Source organism: Megascapheus bottae, chromosome 19 (genome assembly GCF_031878675.1).
Source record: "Megascapheus bottae isolate mThoBot1 chromosome 19, mThoBot2.hap1, whole genome shotgun sequence".
In the NCBI taxonomy this organism is placed as follows: Eukaryota; Metazoa; Chordata; class Mammalia; order Rodentia; family Geomyidae; genus Megascapheus; species Megascapheus bottae.
In genome coordinates, this window is record NC_143527.1 from 34,836,981 (window position 1) to 34,847,970 (window position 10,990).

The 10,990-nt window shown below is 41.3% G+C and overlaps 1 long non-coding RNA gene across 1 annotated transcript; it reads left to right on the top strand.

The window, feature by feature from the left end:
• Window positions 1-2,448: 2,448 nt before the first annotated feature.
• On the top strand, window positions 2,449-7,310 carry LOC150049823 (uncharacterized). Its single transcript, XR_016538894.1, has 4 exons — window positions 2,449-2,500; window positions 5,765-5,950; window positions 6,058-6,146; window positions 7,209-7,310. It is a non-coding gene; the product is annotated as an uncharacterized LOC150049823 (long non-coding RNA).
• Window positions 7,311-10,990: the final 3,680 nt, after the last annotated feature.

Consider the following 10,990-nt stretch of genomic DNA (forward strand, 5'->3'; position numbering starts at 1 on the left):
ATACTGAAGATGAGAAGAAGTTGTCATCAGTTCCTTAATGACAATAACATAAACCAGGGTTATTCCAGACAAAGGACAACTCAGCCAATGGGCTGGTCTGGCAGGCTCTAGCAGTAGAATCTTGAGTCCTTATCTTAACCTGAAATGTATGTCTTGGAGAATTACAAGCCAAGAAAATGGCCAAGTAAGAAAATGAAGAATACATGATTCAGAAAATCAGCCACAGCATGCCATTTCCTTCCCAACAGAAGCACTCTAGATCATTTTCCACATGACACTTAGCAACATCATCCGGCCACTGTTTGTCCTGTGTCTTCCTCTCTCCCTCTTTCCTTGCACCTCAGCTTTCTCCAGCCTCCTGCTTCCTGCTGTGGGCAGTCTTTGGGGGTTGCCAGGATGGGTCTCATGTGAATCTCATTCCCTTTGTTACCACCAGGTTTCTTCAGAAATGTCTATGTTCAGCCCTTCTAGCAGCAGTAGAGGCCTCGGCCCTGGACATTTTCATCACGGTTGTGCTCTAGCTGAGTCACACAGTCACGGCCCAGACCTCCCAAGAGCAAAAGTCATTGCTCATCTACCAACTGTTCTGAAGTGTATGAGCTGACTTCTTGGGATAGTAGGAGTCAGGTAGTGGTGAGGGACTAAGTTATGAATAGAAGTCTGGTGGAATAGGGCATGGTGGCTCCCATCTATAATTCTAGCTACTCAGGAAGTAGAGATAAGGAGATAGAGATAGGAGCCTGGGGAAAAAGAGTAAGGCCCCATCTCAGCAAACAAGTTACGTCTGGTGATAGGAACCTGTCATCCCAGAGGGAAGGTTCAATATAAACTAATGCCAAAGGAAACAGGAATATAGTTTAAATGCCAAGCAAGTGAGATGCCCTAAGGCTCAAACCCCATTTGTTTAAAATAAGGCAACTTAAAAATAGCAAAGAAACAAATAACAATAACAACAAAATCTCACCTTGGCAGGTTGACATTCCTTGCAGGACTCTGGTAAAGACCAGCTTGCCTGTGACGCTGCTGTCAACCTCCCTTCTGAAAAGTCCTTAGGTGTAGACATAATGCACATTTTCTTACATCTTAATTCTATTGTAATTCCACTTGAAAGAAGAAGGAGAATAGGAACAGAAGGGGATCAGCAGCCTCTGCTAGGATGTGTTCTGTAGGCTAAAGTTGCACCAGGTGACAGTTATTTAGAGGTGAAGAGGAGAGAGACCCAGAGACCTGGAAGAGTCTGGCTATAATGAAATGTTGCTGAAAAAGAGGTCCAGAAATGTGGTCAAGTGCCAAAGGGCCCTTGAAAGAAAGAATTCCCTTTTTACTCCTTATTAGAACTTCTTCCCATTTTTTTTCCAAAGCCAGTTCTTAAACAAAACAAAACTTTGTTGTCTGTTGTCACCATTTCTCTCCAGTGTCAAATGTGACCGATTCCTTCATTGATGTCTCCCTAAGGCCTGAAGGGAGAAGGGTTCATGGCAAAGGTGGCAGACCTACCAGGCTATGGGACTGCAGGCCACTGTGTGTGTGTGTGTGTGTGTGTGTGTGTGTGTGTGTGTGTGTGTGTGTGTGTGTGTCTGTATGTGTGTGTGTGTGTGTTCCTTTCTGTTTTTTTTTTTCCAGAAGGTTTTGATGGTAGCTGCACTGTATCTTAACTGTCAAGCTATTTTTTTTCCTTGCTAGCTTTCATTTGTGTTTTCCCTCACCTTTCTGAGACCCCTTACCTCTCCTCTCTTAAATCTACACTCACCACAGAGCAGACATAATCCCAGATTTTCAGTAAATCAACACTATATGCTCCCCACTGACTGAGAGAATTTGATACTGACAGACTGTTATACCTAAAAGAAAAATACTGCTATGCCTCCTCACATCCTTCGCCTGCACAGGCAGGCAGCCAGGAGAGGGTGTGGGATCCATTATAAATTAGGTAACATGGTACCTGTAGTTCATAATGTATGTTTCATAAAAGGGCAAGCGTACATTACCCACTCTTGTCTATGTCTTTGACCAAACAAAGCCCACTCGGTACCTGGAGTATTTCCACAGGCAATTAACTCCCCTCAGTAGGAACGTCCTGGTGATTTAGTCTGGCTTTAGCAAGGGTGAAATCCACTAGCAGACAGAACGCCTGGCCCTCCGTGTGTGCCACTGAGGCTGAAATGTGGAACTGCATTGCTACATGTTGACCATTTTGTCTTATAAAGATGCATTCTTTCTGGCCTTGGGGTAGGAAGAGCAATTTTCTTTTGTTCTTCATCTCTGAGTCAGTGAAGAACATGGTGGCAGCATGTAGACATTGTGTTAGTGGATCAGAATTACTGAGAAAAAAAAATGGCATCCAAGTTTCTGACTTTATCTCAATGTTAGATACCAGCTCGCTAGCACATGGTTAGATTTTTTCTGACTTCTGGGATCTTTGGGACTTCTACAGAGGTGCTGGAGGCTGCCCAGTGGAGGAAAGTCAAGGAGTGGACATCCAAGGCTGATGAAGTTCCAGGTAAGCCTAGAGTTTATTCAGAATGGGCAAGAATGCCTTGGGATAGAATAACAGGCAGTCACCATTTTACTGGGATTCAAGTCATCCCTTAGACCAAGGCCCAGAGAAAACTGAATTAGCACTTGGCAGATCTTAGGAGTTTCCAGCAGATTGAGAGTTACAGTCAAGCGCCATGAGTTTTCCAAGGAACATATACATCTTCCAGCATACTTCCTAAAGGCACATACAGAAAACAAGGAAGTTTCAACCTCAGTTATTCTGGGGAAAAAATAAAAACCTGTGTTTTTCCTCCCATAAATTTACAACCATATTCCCATACAAAGGTTACAAGTAATCCTGCTGAAATAAAGCTAGTGTGTATCTTCTATATTTAGCTGGGTAAAAAGTAACCCTCTGTCTACCGCTTCAGAACACCTATTATATCTTACAGCATGGTTTTCGGAAGTGTGGATTTAGTCCTCTCTGTTCCCAGTATCACTATATTTGGAGGACAGAGGGCACAGCTTCTCTTCCTTTATCCCACCAATACTAGCTCAGATATTATCCTAAAGTCCTGGACTGTACAAGTGAACCCTAAGCCATCCCTGGCCTCACGAATGTGATGCTCTAGTCTGTTCACTGTAATTTCAGTTTGATCAGTAAAGCTCCACACCACCCCAAACCCCAGGACTTAGCCTGACCAAGGGGAGGAACATAACCCAGCCACACTAAAGGGTTCTTCAAGTAGAAGAGGGTGCAGCACACAAATTTCTGGGTATTGTCAAAGCCTGCCCAGCATTCCTCTGCTTGGCAGGCATTACCCTTTAGTCTGTCAATCCCAGTACTGCAGCGGCCATAGCCTGTGAATCTGGAGGTAACATCATTCATTTTCACTTTTCCTCGGTTTCCTAACGTGTAGTAAGCAGTGATGATTCACAGCATCCATCTCCCATTTCATATCCCCTTTGGGAGATACCAACCTCTCTGTAACACATAATATAGTGCCTGGCCCTCTGGGCATCCACGACTACTTAAATTATTGCATTAGAGCAGAATTCCATTCCTTGCATTTCTTCCTTTTCAGCCTGCACATATATTATTTTCCCCCCATAGGCCATGTTCTCTGTTTTGTTTTCCGAGGGCAATAGCTGATGAAAGAAAACCAGTCACCCCATCCTTTGTGAAGCTGAAAATCCCCCAACTTCTCTTCTGGTGCCCAACCATACCACCAAGTGTCAGCATGCATCTGTCTCTTCCACTCATTTTCCATGGACCCTCTCTGTGTTTTTCGTAATTGATTAGGGGTCCTGCCGAGGTCTCCTGCACCCCCTGTGGTCTGTTTCATTTGTGATGACCACACCTCCCTCACAACCCACTGAGATGTCAAAAGCTGCTATTCAGAGGCTGCTGATCCATTGAAGTGGGGTTTGGCTGGATGACTCCCCACCCCCACCTCCTCCTCCTATCCCCTTACTGCCAGGACCTTCCTGAGATCCTTCTGATTCCCCAGAGCTCTGCAAGCAGGGAGCTTAGGGACAATGATTAGTATCTCCATTCCCAACATTACAACCCAGCACATTTAACTTTAGTGGGAAATACGAAGGATATACCACTTATTCCCAGGCTTGCTCCTCAAGCTATACTGTGTGGCTATACTGCTTAGGACACCAGTTCTACTGAGCCCCTGGGTTGAAACTTTTGTTGAATGCTTTACATTATTCCAGGCCCATCCTTATATAGACTGGATCCAATCACAGGTTGTAATCAATTACCCTTAATACTAGAACTTCTTATCCCCGTTATTGCTATACATCAGAAACCTGTTTGCCTGTGGTTCTTGAGAGGTGGGGGAACAATGGGGGATGGAGAGAGGTGTGGGGAGGGAGAGGGAGCTTCCCTAAATGCTCTCTTGGAAGAAAGGTGCTCACTTAACAGTTTTAAACAGCTTGCTAGATAGTCTTATGCTCACTGGATGTCACATAATAATAAGACACTATGTGGTGACAAAACTGAGTTCTTGTAATGCTGGTAAGATCTGTCATTGACACATAAAACTCCTGCTTTTGACATCCATACTTTAGTTAGTGCAAGGTATTTTATTTTTAGTAGGGAAAACAGAGTGGAGGGTATAAAAATCCTTCTGTATTACTACTGCAATTTCTTGTGAATCTATAATTACCTCAAAACAAACAGTTATAGATATTGCCTTGTGAAGCTAGCTAAACATTTTACTCCTCCCCCCAAAATAGTTTCAAATTTGGAGCTCCTTATCCATCCTGTGCAGAAATGCCTTGTGCAGAAATGCCTTGTGCAACATTTCCTCCATGGGCCTACTAAGATGGTAATACTTCTGCACCTACAGAATAGATATAGGATGAATAATTGGGTAAATGTGAGAATGAATGAAGACCCTCCCACACCAACTGGATTGCACAGAAATCATTGTCTCTTCTTATATGAAAAAGCATGAAATCATTCTATTCTAGCTCTACTGGAATTAAAGTTGAATTGAAATATAGAACCTAGACCTGCCAGTAGATTTGATTATATATAGAAAGAAACAGGATATATCACAATAAACCAACTGTAATTATAATGATTGAGACAGTATCTTTTAGTACAGAGGCCCCGAGGGTCAGAAATTTCCATCTCCATATGGATAGGTGAGAAGTCCCACCCTAAAGGGAAGAAAGCCACTAGTTCCTCTCCATGCAAAGCCACTCTGAGCCTTCAGGAGCACGTGGCAGTCCCTAGGCCCTGAAACAGACGTACAAGCCAGATATTTACTGTGTGAGGTAGAATAATTTCACTGGAATGGAATGAAAAACAGCTGAGAAAAAAATCATTATCAATTGTCCAGAGAAAGCATCCACATAGCTCCTTCAAGCGCACGAGATCCATACTTCCTTCCTGCAACTCCCCTCCAGATGGTAGACAGCCTTAGCTGTCCCCCACGGCAACCTCATTCCATCTGTGCTGGCTGGTGGGACCTCTGCTCATGCTTGGCTGTGTTGAGAGGGATAAGGCTTGAGAGCACAAGAGGCCATCTCCTCGTGCTCACAAAGAGAAAATGGTGCCATAACCCCACATGATCTCACCAAAGAATTCAGGATCTCTCAGTAGCTGAGACCTTCTGTGTGGATCCAGAAATCTCATGAGAAGGATGACAGAAAATTACAAAGCCCATTCCAGACAGAGCCTTAGTACAGGTAAGGACTTTTAAGTATTCATGCTCTCAGAGAGAATAAGCTGCCACCCTGAGAGGGAGTGCATTTCTCTCCCTAGGGAACATCCCTGCAGAAAAAGGATGCTCTTGTGTCTTGAGGTGGAGAGGAATGAGGCTCAAGAGGGAGACTTGAGCTAGAGAGACAGTCTCTCCTGACCTTCCCTAATCTGAAGCCAACAGAAGTCAACAGCAGCCAGAGTCAACAGGGATTCCAGACCCAGACTGACCAGCAGTATGTGAAAGAGGTAGCAAATACTCCCCACTGTCATTTCTATCCTTGTCTCTTCCACCAAAACTCCTCTATGCCACTGGATTTCTACGTTTGTATTAAGTGTATCCTCTTTGTGAACAGAGATGAAAGGGCAGTGAGGAAGATAGTAAAAGCCAACTCCCTGGGCGTTCCCTGGAGTTTGCAGATTGCTCTTTGCTCCTAGCAAACAGGTGAGTGGATAATTATATACACAGATTTAGCACTTGGCCTAAAAGGACCAATCAAAGCCCATGGCATAACGAAAACATCCACAATTTTCTCTGGCAATAAATGCCAACCTCTTCTTCCCCTAATTTTAACTCATCATGCAAACTACAAAAATCATGTGAGAATCTGACAACAAAGGACATTCATGTTTTCTGAACACCAACTATCTATTGAGGGTGATGGTTAGTGGGCATGCACTCAGTACAGAGACACACAACGCGGTATTATTGAACAGTAATAAATTTTATGTGCTTGGATTTGCATGTATCTCTGGTGGAATGATTGCTCCCGGATCTACTGCTTTTCTTCCACAAGTAGATAAAGATTTAAGAGGGAAATGACTGGAAACTTGGGTTTGGGTTCATGTAAATAAGACACAAGGTTTTCATGCCCTTCTGCTTTCACTGGGGACTCATTTCCCTAACACAGTCTCGTTGTAAAACAATCCACTCCTGAGGAGGTCAACAGTGAAAAGTTTGTCTTCTGAAATTAGTAATCAAAGAGTGAAAATAATTAATAGAGAAAACAGCGCAGTTCCACACTGCGTTCCCATGTAGATGTCTATAGAACAATAAATCAGTAGGGGAAAGGAACAATATAGGCATTTACAATTAGGCCTCATGCATAATGCCCTGGAAGGAGAATTTGTGTTAAAAAAGACAACATCTGCTGCAAGTTGGTTTATAAATAATACAGTTAGATATTCAGGTAATGACATGACAGACGGTCTCTTGTGTCCTTGTCCTTTTGTGTCCAGGGCTGAATGTGTTTACATCCCACAGCTTATGACATACATGCCTCATCTGTTTGTGCTCAGGCCAGGAGCTTCTGTTTTCTCCTGTTAAATGTTTCTTTGCCCAAACCAAAGCGTTCTACATCCATGACCCAGATATCCAGAGACATCTACCCCCATTTGGCTTTAATTGATCCCTTACTGTGAGAAGGTAAGGGCCTGGAAGAAGTGTGATCGGTTGCACATGCAGTACTTTCAGCCATGAACCAATTTCTTTTGTGTTGACACCCAGGCTTGACAACAAGAGTGATGGTTAAGGTCAAGTGCATGGAAGCTAATTCTCAATGGTGATGGATGAGGCAAGGCTCGGGACTCTATCTCATCTAAGATGTTCTGCTGAAAGGTTGAGTATTTTCCTTGGAATTTTTAAAGGTCTCCTAATTTTGCTATTAATGAAGTTATCACCACTCTTAATATATGTGGGGGTCCTGCTCTGTTCCCTATTATTCAGCTTTCCACACTCTGCTGACAGCACCGTGAGTGATGGCCTTCAAGCAGATGATTCTTCTTCTTTATGAAGGGACTGATAAATACTGCCCATCTCTGCAATAAATTGTGCATGAAATAGTCTACTCTGGTAATCTACTGACTTAAGGGAAAGAAAATAGCATTGCAGAGAACACAAGCAAAACTGCAGTTACTGAAACCCAAATGAGCAGAATCCTCCAATACCTTGAGCTATGATTTTGCTTGTTTATTATTGTTTTCAATTATAGTCTAATTCAGGACAATACATCATAAAAATAAGATATGGTAAGAGGCTTAATCAGAAAGTTCATTTTCAGGGTATTCAATAAAACTAGTAAAGATTTACTTCAACCTCTGATATCTTCCATGTGAGATTCCTATTCATAATGACAATCCAGACATTAGGCAAAACCCAGAATGCTGAAATAAAAATAAAGACAGGTGAACTCATTTTCACATCCTATAGTAAAGAAAATGTATTATAAATGATGGTAAAAGCTGAATTAAATTGTTTAAAACTTTTAAATGTTACCTTAGAAATCTCAAGCACCAGTCATAGTGTGTGAAAATTTTTACCATACTTAGAAATTCAGTGCATTCTTTCATTTGAATGGTTGCTTTAGTCTTTGATATTTCATAAAAGTTGCTATAGAGCTTTACTCTAGTGTCCATGTATTGGTGGCTTTCTTTCTCTAGGACTAATGCCAGTACATAAGTGTTTCCTTGCTAGTGAACCAACTGAATGTGTTTTCTATAGATTCACACATTGGCCTCAATATTTATTAAAATATGCTGTGTTAGCCCTTTGCTATAGAATATAACTTAAGTCCATGTATTAACTCATCTAGGGATTGTCTATGTGAAACAAATGTTTATCATCATTAAACATTAATATTCATTAAAGTGAATATGTAATGTGGTAGAAACTAAGAATCTCTTAGCCCCACAGTATTATTGAGTTAGCATGAGACCTGGAAACTATCCACTAGTTTATGATGATGATTTAGGCTCAACTCTTAGTCTCAGCATACTGTTTGCTGCCTCCACTATTGCATTTTGTCCTTACAAAACCCTATGTTTGGTTATGATTATTAACCAATTATGACTACCAACCCATTATTAACCAATCATAATAATTAACCAATTATGATTATTATTTCATAGTTATCTTAAGTTGTATCAATTTATGGGCTCAAGCCCATATAAGTGGCTGAGCTGGTATTTAAAATCAGTTTGCTTTTTTTAAAACACACACAAGAATAGGTCTGTCAGCTACAAGAACAATTGGGAAGGCTATTTAAAAGAACAGGAAATATAGATGTTCATAATGAAATTCTTGGGACAAGGGAAAAAGAAGAAATGCAGAGACATCCCTGTATGTTCAGCTTTTGCTAAAAGTAACACTGTAACAAACAATTTAAAACCCAGGAGGGACTAAAACAGCCACGAGTATATGTAGAGCATCTGGGAGTTGGCTGGTCCAGGCTGGTCTCAGCTGGGCTTAGCTTCAAGCTTCTGTTTCGGTCCGGGTCTGCTTTGTGTGCCTCTCATCATTTCAGACCAATTGGCCAGCCTGGGTGTTTTCTTATCATGGCAATGGCAGAAGCACAGGAGAATAAGATTAACCACATAAGGACATTTCCCATCTCTGTTTGTGTCACTTCTGATAGCATTTTATTGACTGTAGGGAAAGAGCAAGCCCCATAGGTTCTTAGTCTGGAACAGATCCCTGTAACAAAAGAGAGATTAACAAGAGAAAAGCAAACGGAAGTTTATTAACATGTGTATTTCATATATACATGGGAGACACCCAGGGAATGGGTCGTTCTCAAAGAGGTAACATTGAGTTCCAACTCATATATAGTCCTCAATAAACTACATTAAATTTTTAGAGAAGTGACAAAATGAAGGAAAAGGGCTTTAGGTCTCTAAGGACAGCAACTTGGAGAAAGGCAAGATAAACAAAGGGCAGAGAGAGAATAGTAAAACTTGCTAATGTTGATTCTTCTACTACTGTCTCCAGGCCAGCATGGGTTTAATGTCTTCAGTGGTGAATCTGTGATTTTCTCAGTAAAGGGGAGGAAGAAAGGAGATCTCTTGTCTTTTGTAAATGGATATCCTGTTGTTAGACAAAGAGAAGGGTGGAGAACTTTCCTGCATCTGTTTCTTAATTGCTGCTGATTCCATAAACCTTCATATTTGAGGCACGACACACTTTGATCCCTTACCCAAGCCAATTGCAAAGTCATAACCAAACTCAACTCAAAATTCAATGTGCTTCTAGCAAGAGGAACCTCACCTCAAGACTCTCAAGATTCACATCTAACTATAGTAAAGCATCAGACTTAGAGCCCAGGATTCTTCAACTATATAAAATCTGGGTTTAGGTTTTCCTGAGTTAAAAACCACAGAGCTATTATTAATCCAACCTACCTTGGTGACAGACAGGTATAGCCTCAGGTGATTATCATTAGACTTGTAGTCATGTGATAATGTTTTTCCTCTCTATAGATGACTCTCTCCAAAGATAAGAGTATAGTAGAGGCACATTCATCCTGTTGAATTTCTATCCTAGTCCCCCCAAGAATCAGGAAGGACCTGAAATCTAGAAATGTTCTCCTTAGAATGAGACGCTTCTCTGAAACCTTCCGCATCTTTCAGGATCTTAAGAGTCAGTCAATCCTGATGCAACATCGAACATTTCTTGTGTGTCCATCCTGAGCTACTAAAATAAAAATCGCTGTCAAATCTTTCCTGCAGTCTATCCACTCCAACAGTGGCCACATTGTGTCCCCCAGAGAAGCTTGAGCATGCTAGATTGGACCTCTTTGCATTGATCTTACTAATCACTTGACTTTCTTGAGCATTTGCTTGTGGAGTACTAAGCTTTTCCTTTGTAATAGCTGATTAAAAGATTGCCATTACTGAAGAAAACAAAGATTTAAAAGCAAACACAGTTAGTAGCTTTTATCCATCATCAAGGAATTAACCAATTGGCAACAAGTGAGACAGCTCAATTTCTTTAGATATCTGAGACCTACACAGCTTAATTGGGGAAGCATGTTAAAAGGAATGGAATGACATTCATTATGGATTAAGTTAATATATTTCAGACCCATCCCATGGCTTAATTTAACAAATTCCACATCTTACTGTTTGGCAGGAAATGGCATCTCATGAACATTATTACCAGTCAGTCTGACTTGAGTCAGTTGAAAAGATTGACTCCATCTGAAAACTGTTAATCTTAATAATGCAGTGCCTGGCCTTGGCAAACATTACTGGATACTTGGGAAATTTAGGAATTGTTTAGTACTATTCTGCCAATTTCCCCCAGGCCTTTCCCCATCGAGCTGTGGCACCCAAAGTGAGTATATGAGGACTATTGTCTATACTTCCTAGTTAAAACCATCTGAAACAGAGCAGCGTAAGAGTACTATCGGGAAAAGTAAGCCTATTCTGCCACAACTTTTAAACAAATAATTGTATAATAAAATGTACATGATTTATGTCATTAGATTAATTAAGGAATCTTTTAATGTGGGA